At 39.5% G+C, this 16468-nt stretch overlaps 1 protein-coding gene across 5 annotated transcripts in view; it reads right to left on the reverse strand.

Annotated features, from left to right (window-relative positions):
- Positions 1 to 14919, reverse strand: part of KANSL1L (KAT8 regulatory NSL complex subunit 1 like) — a 134153-nt gene extending 119234 nt beyond the window's left edge. For 2 of the 5 annotated variants that reach the window (XM_069578227.1, XM_069578221.1), the window contains exon 1: positions 14491 to 14914. The gene's annotated coding sequence lies outside the window, so the exon portion shown is untranslated. Of the gene's footprint in view, positions 1 to 14490 lie in introns of all 5 variants that reach the window. The other 3 variants (XM_069578220.1, XM_069578228.1, XM_069578222.1) reach the window with 3 other exon arrangements.
- Positions 14920 to 16468: the final 1549 nt, after the last annotated feature.

The following is a 16468-nucleotide window of genomic DNA, read 5'->3' on the forward strand; positions in this document are numbered from 1 at the left end:
AAGAGGAGAGTGAAAAGCTGGCTTAAAACTCAAAAAACTAAGATCACAGCATCCAGTCCCATCACTTTATGGCAAATAGATGGGAAAACAATGGAAATAGGGACAGACTTTATTTTCTTGGGCTCCAAAATCACTGCAGATGGTGACTTCAGCCATGAAATTCAGACGTTTCCTCCTTGCAACAGAAGCTATGATAAACCTAGACAGTGTATTAAAAAGGAGAGACATCACTTTGCTGACAAAGGTACATATAGTCAAAGCTATAGTTCTTCCAGTAGTTATGTATGGATGTGAAAGCTGGAAAATAAAGAACACTGAGCACTGAAGAATTGATGCTTTCTTATTGTGGTGCTGGAAAAGACTCTTGAGAATCCCCTGGACAGCAAGATCAAACCAGTCAATCCTAAAGGAAACCAACCCTGAATATTCATTGGAAGGATTGATGCTGAAGCTCCGAAACTTTGGTCATCTGATGAGAAGAGACAATTCGTTGGAAAAGACCCAGATGCTGAGGCAGACTGTGGGCAGGAGGAGATCAGGATGACAGAGGATGAGATGGCATCACCGATTCAATGGACATGAGTTTGAGCAAACTCCGGGAGAGTGAAGGACAGGGAAGTCTGCAGTGTGCTACAGTCCATAGGGTCCATGTCAGACACAACTTAGCATCTGAACAACAAAATTGCTCATGGATTAATTATTCAATATTGTTGCAATGTTAATTCTCCTTAAACTGATATATAGATTTAACACAATCCCAGTCAAAATCTTGGAAGGAATTTTGTTAATATCAGTAAGCTGATTCAAAAATTTGTATGGAGCATTTCCCAGATGGTCCAGTGGTAAGGAGTCTGCTTGCCAATGCAGGGGAGACAGGTTTGAGCCCTGGTTCAGAAAGATTCCACATACTACAGAGCAACTAAGCCCATGAGCCACAGCCACTCAGCTTGTGCGCTGCAAATGCTGAAGTTCACATGCCTAGAGCCCCTCAGCCCATCCAACAAGAAAAGCCACTGTGTAGCAACATCCCATGCAGCCAAAAGTAAACAATCAACAAATTTTTAAAATTTTGCATGGAAACAGAAAGGAACTAGAATAGCCAAAACAAGAATGAAGTTAAAGGACTCATAATGCCTATCTATTTACTTTGGTCAAAATAAGCATGAATTCACCAAAAATGGACACAGATCAATGGGAAAAAATAGAGAGCTGTTAAATAGACCCACAGGTATACAGTCAATTGATTTCTGACAAAGATGTATTTGCACTTCAATGCAGAAAGATGGTTTTTAAATAAATGCTCTGGAACAATAAGGTACTCATCTGCAAAATTCTGAGCCTTAACCTATACCTCATACCTTATACAAAAACAGTCACATACATCAGAATGGATAGACCTAAACGTAAAACTTAAAGCCATAAAATGTCTAGAAAAATATAGGAGAAAATCTTTGTGATATTGGGTTGGGCAAAGTTTTTTTTTTAACTATGACACAAAAACATTCGTAAGAGAAAAAATTGGTAACTTGGACTTCCTCAAAATTAAAATAAACAATAAAATAAACATCTAAAAACTATTTAAAATATAACAATTGAGGAGCCTTTGACATAAATATACAAAAGGTAGTATGTCTAGGAATTAGTGGAAATCAGATGTGCATACTCCTGAAAGTCACTGAGTTTACAATTCAGGTTAACTCAGAAAAATGGTTTCAACTATTATACAGTTTTAAATTATAACTATTTTCAACTGTGTATTATTTCCTCTTATGCACAATAGACAACTGTTTAGAGGCAGAGCACATGAAGAACACTGATTTGAGAACATAAAATAATAATTCTGCTAGTTTACCTCAAGATATCTTCACTAGTTCCATAAGCTGTATTTCATATGATCAAAATTATTTTATAACATCTAAAAGGTATCGCCAGTATTTTGGGAGCCAATTTAAGACACTGAGAATAACTACAAAACCACCCGATTTTCATTTGGGTATAAATCCATCCATACCACAATGACTTATTTATAGAGAAGTGCTTGTGACTGGCAGCTGAAAACCTATTTCATCTTTTAAACACAAACCATTTCCCCCCCCAAAACATGGAAATGTTAACCAGCTGACTTTTTAAAAGCAGAAAATGAAGAAATTTAGTTTTTCTCAGAAATATAGTTTTGTCTATTTCTGGTGGAAGCTGCATTTATTTTTTGTTGTTGTTTACTCGCTGCTGCTAAGTCGCTTCAGTTGTGTCAGACTCTGTGCGACCCCACAGACGGCAGCCCACCAGGCTTCCCCGTCCCTGGGATTCTCCAGGCAAGAACACTGGAGTGGGTTGCCATTATCTTCTCCAGGCGATCTTCCCAAACCCAGGGATTGAACCCACATCTACTGCATTGCAGGCAGATTCTTTACCGCTGAGCCACCAGGGAAACCCACCTTCATTAAATGTATATTTGATCTAAGATCAAACATTGAACCATTAAGTTAACGCACACAATAACTGACAAGCATGTTAAGAGACACTATGTTAGGTACTAGAAAGATGGTAGTGAGCATGAAAAGTAAGGTTTCTATTCTTACAGAGCTTACAATCTATCCAGCAAATGGTAGACAGAGAATACACAAATAAAAAAATAAAAAGATAAGTAAATAGGGGGTCTCACTGTCTTTATAAAAATCAAGTAGAGTAACAGAGCATGACTATGTTGCAGTAGGAGTTACTACAGATTTGAAGATGAAGGAAGTCTCTTGATGACATCTGCCCTAAGACTCAGTTCAGTTGCTCAGTCCTGTCTGACTCTTTGCAACCCCATGAATCGCAGCACGCCAGGCCTCCCTGTCCATCACCAACTCCTGGAGTTCACTCATTCACTTCCATAGAGTCAGTGATGCCATCCAGCCATCTCATCCTCTGTCATCCCCTTCTCCTCCTGCCCCCAATCCCTCCCAGCATCAGAGTCTTTTCCAATGAGTCAACTCTTCGCGTGAGGTGGCCAAAGTACTGGAGTTTCAGCTTTACCATCATTCCTTCCAAAGAAATCCCAAGGCTTATCTCCTTCAGAATGGACTGGTTGGATCTCCTTGCAGTCCAAGTGACTCTCAAGAGTTTTCTCCAACACCACAGTTCAAAAGCATCAATTCTTTGACACTCAGCTTTCTTCACAGTCCAACTCTCACATCCATACATGACCACAGGAAAAACCATAGCCTTGACTAGACGGACCTTTGTTGGCAAAGCAATGTCTCTGCTTTTCAACATGCTGTCTAGGTTGGTCATAACTTTCCTTCCAAGGAGTAAGCGTCTTTTAATTTCATGTCTGCAGTCACCATCTGCAGTGATTTTGGAACCCCCCCAAATAAAGTCTGACACTGTTTCCAATGTTTCCCCATCTCTTTGCCATGAACTGATGGGGCCAGATGCCATGATCTTCGCTTTCTGAATGTTGAGTTTTAAGCCAACTTTTTCACTCACCTCTTTCACTTTCATCAAGAGGCTTTTTAGCTCCTCTTCACTTTCTGCCATAACGGCGGTATCATCTGCATATCTGAGGTTATTGATATTTCTCCCGCCAATCTTGATTCCAGCTTGTGCTTATTCCAGCCCAGTGTTTCTCATGATGTACACTGCATATAAGTTAAATAAGCAGGGTGACAATATACAGCCTTGATGTACTCCTTTTCCTATTTGGAACCAGTCTGTTGTTCCATGTCCAGTTCTAACTATTGCTTCTTGACCTGCAATAGGTTTCTCAAGAGGCAAGTCAGGTGGTCTGGTATTCCCATCTCTTTCAGAATTTTACACAGTTTATCGTGATCCACATAGTTAAAGGCTTTGGCATAGTCAATAAAGCAGAAATAGATGTTTTTCTGGAACTCTCTTGCTTTTTCCATGATCCAGCAGATGTTGGAAATTTGATCTCTGGTTCCTCTGCCTTTTCTAAAACCAGCTTGAACATCTGGAAGTTCACAGTTCACATATTGCTGAAGCCTGGCTTGGAGAATTTTGAGCATTACTTTCCTTGTGTGAGATGAGTGCAATTGTGCAGTAGTTTGAGCATTCTTTGGCATTGCCTTTCTTTGGCATTGGAATGAAAACTGACCTTTTCCAGTCCTGTGGCCACTGCTGAGTTTTCCAAATTTTCTGACATATTGAGTGCAGCACTTTGACAGCATCATCTTTCAGGATTTGAAATAGCTCTACTGGAATTTCATCACCTCCACTAGCTTTGTTCATAGTGATGCTTTCTAAGGCCCACTTGACTTCACATTCCAGGATGTCTGGTTCTAGGTGAGTGATCACACCATCGTGATTATCTGGGTTGTAAAGATCTTTTTTGTATAGTTTGTCTGTGTATTCTTGCCACCGCTTCTTAATATCTTCTTCTGTTAGGTTCATACCATTTCTGTCCTTTATCGAGCCCATCTTTGCATGAAATGTTCCCTTGGTATCTCTAATTTTCTTGAAGAGATCTCTAGTCTTTCCCATTCTGTTCTTTTCCTCTATTTCTTTGCATTGATCACTGAGGTAAGCTTTCTTATCTCTTCTTGCTATTCTTTGGAACTCTGCATTCAGATGCTTATATCTTTCCTTTTCTCCTTTGCTTTTTGCTTCTCTCCACAGCTATTTGTAAGGCCTCCCCAGACAGCCATTTTGCTTTTTTTGCATTTCTTTTCCATGGGGATGGTCTTGATCCCTGTCTCCTGTACAATGTCATGAACCTCCGTCCATAGTTCATCAGGCATTCTATCTATCAGATCTAGTCCCTTAAATCTATTTCTCACTTCCACTGTATAATCATAAGGGATTTGATTTAGGTCATACCTGAATGGTCTAGTGGTTTTTCCTATGTTCTTCAACTTAAGTCTGAATTTTGTAATAAGGAGTTCATGATCTGAGCCACAGTCAGCTCCTGGTCTTGTTTTTGCTGACTGTATAGAGCTTCTCCATCTTTGGCTGCAAAGAATATAATCAATCTGATTTCAGTGTTGATCATCTGGTGATGTCCATGTGTAGAGTCTTCTCTTGTTTTGTTGGAAGAGGGTGTTTGCTATGACCAGTGCATTTTCTTGGCAAAACTTTATTAGTCTTTGTCCTGCTTTATTCTGTATTCCAAGGCCAAATTTGCCTGTTATTCCAGGTGTTTCTTGACTTCCTACTTTTGCATTCCAGTCCCCTATAATGAAAAGGACATCTTTTTTGGGTTTAGTTCTGACAGAATGTGGTCCACTGGAGAAGGGAATGGCAAACCACTTCAGTATTCTTGCCTTGAGAACCCCATAAACAGTATGAAAAGGCAAAATGATAGGATACTGAAAGAGGAACTCCCCAGGTCAGTAGGTGCCCAATATGCTACTGGAGAGAAGTGGAGAAATAACTCCAGAAAGAATGAAGGGATGGAACCAAAGCAAAAACAATCAATAGTTGTGGATGTGACTGGTGATAGAAGCAAGGTCCGATGCTGTAAAGAGCAATATTGCATACGAGCCTGGAATGTCAGGTCCATGAGTCAAGGCAAATCGGAAGTGGTCAAACAAGAGATGGCAAGAGTGAACATCGACATCCTAGGAATCAGCGAACTAACATAGACTTCAAAGGGTGAATTTAACTCAGATGACCATATATCTACTACTGCGGGCGGGAATCCCTCAGAAGAAATGGAGTAGCTATCATGGTCAACAAAAGAGTCTGAAATGCAGTACTTGGATGCAATCTCTAAAACAACAGAATGATCTCTGTTAGTTTCCAAGACAAACCATTCAATATCACAGTAATCCAAGTCTATGCCCCAACCAGTAACGCTAAATAGCTCTAAGACTAGAAATGACTAAAATCTAACCAAGATTTCAAGTAAGTGCTTTCCAAGGAAAAAAGAAAATTCATAAAAACCTTTAAAGCAGGAATAAATTTGGTGTGTTTGAAGAAGAACAATTATAAACTTATCTAGAACATGAGCCAGAGAAAGGAGCCCAAGATCATACTAGGGATTCACTCACACTTATCTGAACAAACGAAGAGGCATTACAATGGAGAAAGAACCCTAAAAGAAAACTTAAAAGTTCAGCTGGTGGGAATGCCCTGGCAGTCCAGGATTAAGACTTCAACTTCCCAATGCAGGGAGCACAGTTTCATAAGACCCAGAGCAGCCAAATAAATAATAATTATAAAAACATAACAAAAATGTCAAGGAAAGAGGTTCATAAGATACTTTACTGTGAAAAGAATCTCAAGGCTAGGAAATACAACATTGCTATCCAATAGAAATATGATGTGAGCTACACATCTAATTTAAAATGTGCAGACACATTTAAAAAAGTAAAAAGAAACATGAAATTTTAACTTCATTGTTACCCATTATATACAAAATATTATTACTTCAACCTGTCAGGATAAAAACATCCTTATGAGATATATTCTTTTCTATGTGTGCTAAAACCTCCAAATATAGTGTTTATTTTACATTTAGCACAAAGTCTATATGGACTAGCCACATTTCAAGTGCTTAATAGCCACTTGTGGTTAAGGATTACTGTACTAGACAGTATAAAGTATATAGTACCCCTGAAGAAAACATGAATCAACCATTAACTAAAACATTTCATTTCCAAAGCATAATAGCAGCTTCAGTTCAGTTCAGTCGCTCAGAGGTGTCCAACTCTTTGCGACACCATGAGTCGCAGCACGCCAGGCCTCCCTGTTCATCACCAACTCCCGGAGGTCACCCAAACTCATGTGCATCGAGTTGGTGATGCCATCCAGCCATCTCATCCTCTGTTGCCCCCTTCTCCTCCTGCCCCCAATTCCTCCCAGGATCAGGGTCTTTTTCAATGAGTGGCCAAAGTATTGGAGTTTCAGCCTCAGCATCAGTCCTTCCAATGACACCCAGGACTGGTTGGATCTCCTTGACTCTCAAGAGTCTTTTCTAACACCACAGTTCAAAAGCATCAATTCTTCGGTGCTCAGCTTTCTTCACAGTCCAACTCTCACATCCATACATGACCACTGGGAAAACCATAGCCTTGACTAGACGGACCTTTGTTGGTAAAGTAATAGCTCTGCTTTTGAATATGCTATTTAGGTTGGTAATAACTTTCCTTAGGTTATACAAAAAAGAATGTGAAAGAGGTAAATCCTCAAAGGAGTTTTCCAAGCATCTTGATTTTCTTATGAATATTCAGTTTCTAATTATGCAGATATTGTGTGGGAAAAACAGTATTTGGATCTTACCTAAATCTAAGAAATTTGTTTCTAGTTGCTAAAATACTGTATTCTATTTACTCTTGGCATCACTATCATCTTTGATGATATTTATTTTATATACACCCAAGATACTCAAGCAAAATAGGTTCCTTCTCTAAAAAGAATTTAGTCAGTCCATATATATAAGATTTCAAAGAAACTGGAATGAGCAAAACTGAGAAAAAAACAACTTCCTTAACCACAACATACAGAAACTAAAATAGTCATATAACAGGATTTAAGAATCGAAACTGTGAGAAATCTTATCACCCTTTCAAAGGTGATAAGAAAGCAACCAGATAAATTATTTTAACTATTGGTGGTTTAGACAGTAAAGAATCTGCTAGCAATTCAGGAGACCAGGGTTCAATCCCTGGGTCAGGAAGCTCCCCTGGAGAGAATGGCAACCCAGGCCAGTATTCTTGCCTGGAAATTTTCATGGGCAGAGGAGCCTGGCGGGCTACATTCCATGGGTCACAAAGAGTAAGACACGACTGAGAGACTAATACCTTCACACTTTCTCTTTAAGTAGCAATAGTTCTCGATAATCCAAAAATCAATTATATTTGCCGGGTATGAACTTTGCTTTCATGTTTTTTACAAGAGTTTTAAACCTGCATTCTGAATTAAAATAAATAATAATCATTCCTTAGCACATCTGCAGCCCAGAAATTATAGGCATAGTGAACAAAAAAACAAAAACCAATCCACCACAAAACTGTTACAGATAATCCACAAAGCAAACAACACTACAGCAAAAAGTCCAGATTTCAATTTACGTTTTTTAAGAAGTATTATAAAAACTACCAAACAGAGACAATTTCAGTAGGACATGCCAAAGTTTATTCCTTTAAATTATAAGCATTTAAAAACTACAAAGAATAAAAAGTTTTTTCTTCCTGGTTACATTAAATTTATTATAAATAAAATCAAGTTAATCCAAAAAAGTGGGGGGTACTGTAAAGGTGGGTCTACAATTTAATCCAATATTTACTGTGAATTAAGGAAGAAGTCAGTTGTTCTGATATTTCAGTTCAGTTCAGTTGCTCAGTCGTGTCCAACTCTTTGCTACCCCATGAATTACAGCACGCCAGGCCTCCCTGTCCATCACCAACTCCCAGAGTTCACTCAGACTCACATCCATCGAGTGAGTGATGCCATCCAGCCATCTCATCCTGTCGTCCCCTTCTCCCCCTGCCCCCAATCCCTCCCAGCATCAGAGTCTTCTCCAATGAGTCAACACTTCGCATGAGGTGGCCAAAGTACTGGAGTTTCAGATTTAGTATCATTCCTTCCAAAGAAATCCCAGGGTTGATCTCCTTCAGAATGGACTGGTTGGATCTCCTTGCAGTCCAAGGGACTCTCAAGAGTCTTCTCCAACACCACAGTTCAAAAGCATCAATTCTTTGGCACTCAGCTTTCTTCACAGTCCAACACTCACATCCATACATGACTACTGGAAAAACCATAGCCTTGACTAGACGGACCTTTGTTGGCAAAGTAGTCTCTGCTTTTCAATATGCTATCTAGGTTGGTCATAACTTTTCTTCAAAGGAGTAAGTGTCTTTTAATTTCATGGCTGCAGTCACCATCTGCAGTGATTTTGGAGCCCAAAAAAGTCTGACACTGTTTCCACATCTATTTCCCATGAAGTGATGGGACAAGATGACATGATCTGTTTTCTGAATGTTGAGTTTTAAGCCAACTTTTTCACTCTCCACTTTCACCAAGAGGCTTTTTAGTTCCTCTTCACTTTCTGCCATAAGGGTGGTGTCATCTGCATATCTGAGGTTATTGATATTTCTCCCGGAAATCTTGATTCCAGCTTGTGCTTCTTCCAGCCCAGCGTTTCTGATATTTACATTACTACAAATAAAAAGTCTTGTCCTGTTGTCTCCAAAATGCTTCCATTAGTGACTTAATCTTTAATATTGATAAATCATGTTTATGAAATTTAGCATTAATTAAACATAATCTAATCCCTTGGACATCATGAGATATAGTAAATACTATCATTTTGTTGCTTAGTCACTTAGTCACGTTTGACTCTTGTGACCCCATAGTCTGTAGTCCACCTTGCTTCTCTGTCCATGGGATTTTCCAGGCAAGAATACTGGAGTGGGTTGCCATTTCCTTCTCCTGGGCATCTTCCCAACCCAGGGACTGAACCTACATCTCCTACATTGGCAGGTAGATTCTTTATCACTAAGCTACCAGGGAAGTCCAATATCATCATGTCACCTCTCAAAAGCTGCATGTACACAGTGAGATAATTATATCAATAATTATTGAGTTGATCCTGACACTAGTAACCAGGTCTTTAGAACTACTATTTGTATTTGCAGGTCACATATACCAAATAAGTTTTGGCATTTGAGCTAAAGAAAATCAAAAGTTTGCCAATCTAGTCCATTTTCAGAGTTGAAACTAAAAATCTAGACAATCTAAATAAGACCCACCCATCATCCTGAGAATGAACATTAACAATTAAAAAACAAATCTGATTTTCCAGCCCCTAAAATACTACTCCAGATTTGATTATGACTTACATTCTAGCATGCATATGTGTATTCCACAAAGCCCATGGAAAATATCATATCAATATCTACCCCCTGATATTAAATGTATTCTCTCAACTGAAATCTGGATAATCCTAATTCTCTTCAATGCAACAATATAAACTAGGAATAAAAGTAGCATAAAGAAAGCAGATTCATCCTTAAGTTAAAAGAAAGTGAAAAGACTACCAACAGATATAAGTGAGAACTCTGAAGCAGAGACAAACATTAAATTGTTTCCAAACTTATAACTTTGATGTGTTTCATACAGTCAAACCATTATAGTAACATTGAAGGAGTATGAAAAAAGCATAACTTCTTTTAGGAAAATCTGAGCAGCTCTTTCAAACATTACTGAAATACAGTGGGGCTAAAGTTCCAAATTTGTACCTCATAATGTTAAATTAAGTCAATTAAACCAATTAAGTCAATAAAAGTAATGAGAAAGAATCTATATTGGTATAACTTTATTCCTGAAAAATACAGGAATTACTGGAACTTGCAAACACAAAATACACTGCTGTGTTTTCAAGATTTCTTTATGCCACAAATGGGCATTTTCAAATTACAGCACAAAGCATTGCAGTAATTGGCATGACCAAGGTACAGTTAGCTCAGTACGTTGTATTCAATAATGTTTATAGCTAGAACTCCTTCCACTTCGAAAACTATGCCTAAAAAGGAATTCTCTTTGAAGACTAAAAGAATTTAATTAAAGATAAAGCCACTTGGGTGGCCACATAACACATCAAACAGATCATAGTTCAAACTTCAAGCAGAATTATTACTATTCAGTTACAAAAGCATGACTCACAAGAATATAAATGAAGAGCCATGTTTTTTCTGTGTACATCAACTTAGATCCAGAAATTCAAGTTAAAATTTAGCACTATCACATTTGCTCATTATATACATTTTAGCTTCAACTTAATTTCAAGTGGTTAAACACTGATCAATGACCTACTATCAAATAAAAACAAATTTTTAATTACTTTAAACAACATGCTTGAAAATTCTTGATCTTAAAGAACCAGAAATAATAAATTAAAAGTTCATTAGAAATGTAACAAAGCCTTAATATTATAAATGAATGCATTTTTTCCCAATTTTGCAAGAGAACTGTCACATTCATATGGGAAAAAAAGTGTTCCTAAAAACCTAAAAATATTATCAAGTATTTAAAAACTTTCATGATAAATTGTCCTCAGATTTCCATTACAGACTGTCTACAGGCAAGTACAATATCATTTTTTAACCCTTGCTGATTTGTTTATCTCACACAGAATAACAAGCACAGTTCAGTGAAATCTCTTCAGAGCTCGTCACCAGGAAAAAAAAAAAAAACCTTTCAGAAATGAATACACCTTCCTTGCCTTTCTAAATCAAACATACTGAAAGTAAGACTGTATTGATGACTGATACATCATCACTAATGTACCATATTCCATTATAGTCCTTTAATATATTAATAGTAAGGACTTTAAGGCTAGAGGTGTAACAGATGATATGTTTTAAAGTCAGTAAACTGGTTGCTAATTTCCTATTGATTGTCACTTCAGTTGCAAGCAGTTTCATTCCTTCATTGCTGACTGTAACCTGAAGAATACAATCAATAAACAATCTTCTACACCTGAAAGAAAGCTTTCGGCCTCTATCAACTAATATGGTACAGACAATGTAAAAAACAGGAAGAGAGATAAATAACTGAATATGTAAAAATTACTCATAAATAAGATTTACATGGTAGATTAAAGATAGTCTTTGTTTTTAGTTGCTAAGTCGTGTCCAACTCTTTGTTGACCCCACCAAGTATAGCCCACCAGGCTCCTCTGTCCATGGGATTTCCCAGGCAAGGATACTAGAGTGGGTTGCCATTTCCTTCTCCAGAGGATCTTCTCAACCCAGGGACTGAACACAAGTCTCCTGTATTGCAAGGAGATTCTTTGCCACTTTGCCCCAGGTTCAAAGCAGTAAAAGATGTTATAGGCAATTCAGAGATGTGCTATCAAGAGCATCTATATAATGAAGCAAAGTAACTTCAGACACTAGGCTCTTTTCCTTTAAACACAAAAAGACTGACTTCTTTCCTTTAAACACAGAAAAGGCTACAAGTGAATCTGGAACAATTAAAGTAAAATTTGCAATCGAATTCCACAAGAGACAGTTGAATGAATAAAGGAAATGAAATAGTCTAAGTTACTATGACAAATGGCATCAAAACTGGATGGAGTTACTGAATAATGCAGCAGTTGCACAACCGGAAGTCACTGGCAGACAACTGTGATAGATCAAGGGTGCCCCCCAACCCACCCACACAGAGACGTACTCAAAGTAATGAATAAAGCTGTGAGTATATTGCCAATAAAGTACTCCTAAACTAAGACAAAAAAGCAAGATATAATTTCCTGAAAAATTTCAGAGATCAAAAAGATAAATATTAATAGTCAACCTGCAAGTGTTTATTAAGCATCAACTATGTAATCTGCAATATATTAAATATGAAATATATTCCTCTTCCACAAGGGGCTTCTAAGAAAATAAAACACATATATCACAGACACACATGAAAAAAAATTTATGCTAATGAAAGCAAGTTCTTTTGTTTTATTGCTAATATCAGATGATGAATAAAGATGTAATAGGAGGCATGCTCATACACTAAATGAGTATTAAACAACAGTCTGGAAGGTAATTTGGTGATGTTACAAGAACCTTAAAACACACACACTTCCACCAATAATTCCTCTTTTACAAATCTAGGAGAAATTTTTTTCCAAAGCTTTACATAAAAGGCTGTATTCTTTGTAGTGAAATTTATATCAGCAAAACATTAGAAACATCCCAAACATCTGCCAACAGGAAAAATTTTAAATATGATAGTTATACGGTATAACACTGAGCTTCCAAAAATAATTTTTTCAAAGACTAAGGACATGGAACAGTTTATGAGGTAAAGTTAAAATACCACATAATCCTAGTTTTAGGAAAAATATGCAAATATTCATTGGCACATAGAAATACAAATTATTTGTATTTTTATTATCTGCACCTGTTTTCTTTCTCCAAATTATTTTATAAGATTTAAAAACAAGCAATTATTATTTGAAAAGGTACGTAACACACACAGTAAATGTTAAAAAAAAAAATCAGTGGGATACAACTGGCCTGGATTTAGAAAAATTTCATGTAAAAAAAGTTAACCCAGAAGGGCTGGGTGAAAGTAGTAACGATTATCTAGATTAAAACTATGAGAAATGGCAGAAACCTTGACATCGATCTGATTAAGTGGAAAAAACGGGAGAATCAATGATGATTACAACAGATTTTAAAGACATTCAAATATATGCTATTTCATCATTTATATTCTCCTAAGATGATGGCTTAAAAAAAAAAGGACTTCTGTTATAAAAACGTATTATCTGTAAATTTCTGTATGTGTAGTGTTAATAAAGATTATAAACACTTTTACTAACACAAAGCATTTCATTCTCGTAACAACCTCTTAAGGCAAGGACAGTATTACGAAACTATTTAGAAGAGGAAACAGAATCGGAGAGGTTGTAACTTGCCCAAACAAGCTAGTAAGAACTGGAAACAGCAGAGACCACTCACTGCTAAGCCTTTCTCAAGCAATCCGCAGTCCAGAACACCAGGTTTTTTGCTAATGTCTAATTATTTTTAGAGCCACTTTTTCCTAATTAAAAAAAAAAAACTGTCGATTTTGTCTACAGTAGTGTAAATATCTTAGGTTTTATTGCTAACAAACCTGCCCCATCCCGCGGTATTAAAAAAAAAAAAATCCTACTGACCCAAACTCAGCATGAAGTTTAGCAAACTGGTTAGGACGGACGAAGGAAAGGCGAAAGAACTATCCTCTTAAATCTCGCCAGTCGACCAAAGTTTGGATTATCAAAAAGTAAAGAGAGTAACTAATACCTGCTCACCCTAAACAGAAAAACCCGCGTAGTAACAAAGACCAGCACAACCAAATATTAAAAAAAAAAAAAAAATTTAAGTAACATGCTTTCCACAGTTAAAAAAACAAAGTCTATCCCCGCAGATCGCTAATGCGAGGGGAAAAAGTGAATCTGCAAGAAGAGCGAAAGCGGGCAATGAACGAACCAAATAGTACTAGTAAGAAAACACAAGAAGGTCCATCCAGTGCCTTTCCTCCCTGTAGAGCCTCTTCCTTTCCAGTAGTTTAATAATCGGAACACTGTCTTCTATTTCTTGCTACCAAACACCACACATCCTCAAGTTTCCCAGCAATACATCAATCCCTTCAGCACACAAACTTGGAAACACCAGTCCTCAACAATTCTCTAGATTCCCTTCCATCCCACGTAATTCTAAAGGCCAAATCAACGTCTGCCTAGATAAAGTGGAAACAAGCAAAACAACGGTCCCATCTAATACAAACAGGCCCGCCCTAAGAGATTCCCCAAAACAGGCGTCACCACAACCACACTCAGCGAGGCGCGGCCGCCGAGGCAAGGGGCGGACCCGGGGGAACCACGTGTTCGGCCCTCTGCGCACGCGCCAGCCAAAACAAAAGGGAGGACAGCCAAGCCCCGCCCCTGCTCCCACGTGACCAAGTCTAGATCCGCCCCTCCCCTCCCTCTACCCCTTCCCTCCCCTTATCTCTGCCAAGGCTGTTAGGTTTAGCCGTTTAAATTTGGCTGCGGTCCGACCCTACCCTAGAGCGCGATCCTGTGCCGGGACCCAGAGTCCAACAGCTCTGAAGATTCGGGGGGCGAAGGGGCTGCCGGTCGGTCGCCTGGCCCGCAAGTCCACCCAGCGGTCTTCTCCGCTCTCCCCTCCCCGCGGGGCCGCAGTCCCCGGTAGAGGAGACCCAACCCCCTCAAGCCCGCCGACCCCGCCGGCCACTCGCCTGCTGGGGCGCCCTGGCTCCCCTCCGCCGCCGCACCTTCGGTCCGGCCGTGGTGGGGGCTGCCGAGGTGATCTGTAGCTGCCCGCCCTCCTCCCCCCACCCGGGGCGCAGCTGACTCGTCTCCAGAGCGCGTCTTGCTCCCGCCCCGGCCGCCGCCGCCGCCGCGGTTTAACAGTCCGCCAGCTGCCCGCAGCTCCGGGCGGCTCGGGGGACGGAACCTTGCCGAGGTGGAGGGGCAGTGGGCGGGGCGCGGCGCTGGCCAATGGCAGCGGGGGAGGGGCAGCGCCATGCAAATGAGCGCGGGTGGCGGGGAAACCCCGGCAGGATGCTGGGCGGGTAGAAGCGGCCAGGAGCGTTCTGGAAGTGGCTGGAGCGCTGGCACCCGAACCCTGCTGCAGAGGCGCGGCCGCTCCCTTGGGGCGGGCTCTGCACTGCTCCTGCTTCCTACTCACCGCGGTCCTCAGCTAGCCGGGAAAAACGCAGACACACTCACACGTACAGACACCAGAAATACCGCCCGACGACTTCCCGCCCCTGCTCTGCTATTTCTGTACCACCGTGACAGCAAAAACAAAGCGAGAGGATAGTCAGGCTGCTCTACACTCTGCCGCCCGCGCTGGCTCCTGGCGGCCAGACCCCCATCTCGCCGCGCCACTGGAGGGACAAGTTTTAACAAAGCTTTGTCACTGTTGCCACGTCTATACGTGTCCGTGCGTTTGCTTTTCCTCAGGTTCTGCGCTCGAATGCAAAGTGATAATTCTGTACGACCCTAGAAGGGCCCTGGGAGAGAGTGACAAATCTGCCTTGAATCTGAGTCGGTTTTACGGTTTAAAATAATAAATCAGGAAAGGTCAGCTCAAACATTTAAAAATCTGTACAGAGCTGGTTTAAGTGCCGTTGTAGTTACTCTGTTCTGCAGTACCACAGTCAATTGACAGAGTTTTACGTGGAGATAGTTGGCCAAGGACACATAAAAACATCGCTGAAAAGTTTGCACCTGGCCCGGCGCTCCACTCACCACGAAAGTACACCCAGGCATTTCCCTAGCCACGCACTCAAGTTTTGTGTGTGTGTGTGTTTAACGTAACTGAGCACTAAATATAGCTCCTTAGGCTGTAGATGAATTACAGGCTTTCCTAAACACCTAATTACACATGAAATGATATAGGGAATGAAGCGCACTAGAGACAATTGACAGTATTTCTACCTTATGAGTAAGATAACGTGGCAGGGGTGGGGGGCGCGGGGGCAGGAGGATGGAACTGGAGTTTTCACAAAACCTAAAACAACACAGATTACTGAAACTGGAAAATTACAGGCTTGTTTTGGTCTTTAATAGATTGTGACATAACTGCAATGGTTTTTATGACAAACTGCGTTTATAGGAGAGAATACTGCTTAGAAATTGCTCAAAACAATAATTGCATCTTCATATGGGATAAAAAAAGTATTTCAAAAATCGATGTACCATCATTGGGATAAAAACTAAGTGAATGTTGTGAAAATAATTGAATCAACAAATATTTTTTGGATATTCAAAGGGCTGTCCTATCCCTGGGGACAGGGATAAAAAAAAATAGATAGGGCATTAATTTTTTTTTTAATGGACAGGCTGAGAAGTCAGGCAAGTATTACAATAATTCAAAGATTTTTTAATTTGGTCTGAGTATTTTAAAAGACTTTAGGCAGTGAAGGAAGAAAGGCATCACTAGTTCAGAGGATAGTTAAATTTGAATTTTAAAAATTAATTAATTAATTTTAATTGGAGGCTAATTACTTCAAT

This window comes from Ovis canadensis, chromosome 2, assembly GCF_042477335.2.
Source record: "Ovis canadensis isolate MfBH-ARS-UI-01 breed Bighorn chromosome 2, ARS-UI_OviCan_v2, whole genome shotgun sequence".
NCBI classification, from domain to species: Eukaryota; Metazoa; Chordata; class Mammalia; order Artiodactyla; family Bovidae; genus Ovis; species Ovis canadensis.